Below are 1,256 nucleotides of genomic sequence, written 5' to 3'. Positions count from 1 at the left end.
GTACGTCTCATACGCCGGGAGACATGAGGCTCTGGTATGTTTTCTGTTATTATCAATTACATTAATAGTAATTTCTAGTCAAATACGTAGTTTATATTAAAAACTTTTGTGCAGGCGATTGGATTGCATACCGTATATCGTATGGGGCAGCAGATGCAGAGTTATGTCCACGACCCTGTGATCATGCAGGACTATAGTCGCCGCTTAATGGATGTGGCTGCCTAGACACTGCAGCGAGGCCGATCGGATCAGCGTTTGGCACACCAGCCAGATTATGTTGACCCAGCCACATACCAGCGAGGTCGTGGTATGCCACGGGGTGGTGGCCGATGAGCTGCTACTGCTCCACGACGACCTGCTGGTGTTAGACGACGTGGTCGTGGGCGGAGAGGAGGTCCCCAGCAAGGGGGCTTTGAGGCTCATGCTGATGATGTTGCTGCTGATATGGGAGGTGGCATGCATGAGACCGACATGCCGTCTTACAGCCTTGGCATTTATGACACTCCAGGGACGTCGTAGGTGACCCCATCGGGTCAATTCTTGATCATGGGCTCAGATTTTCAAGGAGTGGAGTTGGGTAGATATTTCCCTGGCCCGTCTACCACTGATGAGTCTCGACCGATCCGAGATTTTGATAGTGGGCACCGACTGAGTTATGGCAGCTCATCACATGCGCAGGTATGAGTTTATTAGTATTAATTTTATTACTGTTTTTACTATAACTTATTTATTTTGTTTTAACTTTATTAATTTACTTTTTTAGGCTTCATGCGATGCTGCGACAGATGACTACATTCAGGATCCAGACACGATTATGGTAAGACAATATAAATTTATGTGAATTGTTATGTAGTTTTCTATACTAAGTTTGATATTATTATGTAGCCTTCTACTGGACCTGACAGCACCACCGATACATGTCATCCTGTGCCGCATCCGGCCATAAGGAGACGACTTGATGATGATGATCCTGATAGCGTACCCGGGCGGCAGGGGATGCGCCTCAGGCCAACGACTACTTTGAGACACACCGGATGCGGGACACATTGATTCGGTCTTCCATATTTTTGTTTTTTTGGTGTAAATAATATTTTTGTATACATTAACAATAATATTTAGTCGAATATGACAGTTACTTTTTTTTAGTTCTCATTTTGTTTTATAGTATTTGGTATAGTAACACAACAACTTAAACTTAACTTCCACTTAAATTAAAATAAAATTTAGTACAACAAACAAGAAAAACATTACTACAA

At 43.1% G+C, this 1,256-nt stretch overlaps 1 long non-coding RNA gene across 1 annotated transcript; it reads left to right on the top strand.

The window, feature by feature from the left end:
* The first annotated feature begins 562 nt into the window (after positions 1-562).
* Positions 563-1,016, top strand: LOC142174170 (uncharacterized). The gene is made up of 3 exons (XR_012703517.1): positions 563-678; positions 764-817; positions 886-1,016. It is a non-coding gene; the product is annotated as an uncharacterized LOC142174170 (long non-coding RNA).
* Positions 1,017-1,256: the final 240 nt, after the last annotated feature.

This window comes from Nicotiana tabacum, chromosome 20 (assembly GCF_000715075.1).
Source record: "Nicotiana tabacum cultivar K326 chromosome 20, ASM71507v2, whole genome shotgun sequence".
Lineage (NCBI taxonomy): Eukaryota > Viridiplantae > Streptophyta > Magnoliopsida > Solanales > Solanaceae > Nicotiana > Nicotiana tabacum.
This window is presented reverse-complemented; position numbering and strand designations above follow the sequence as displayed.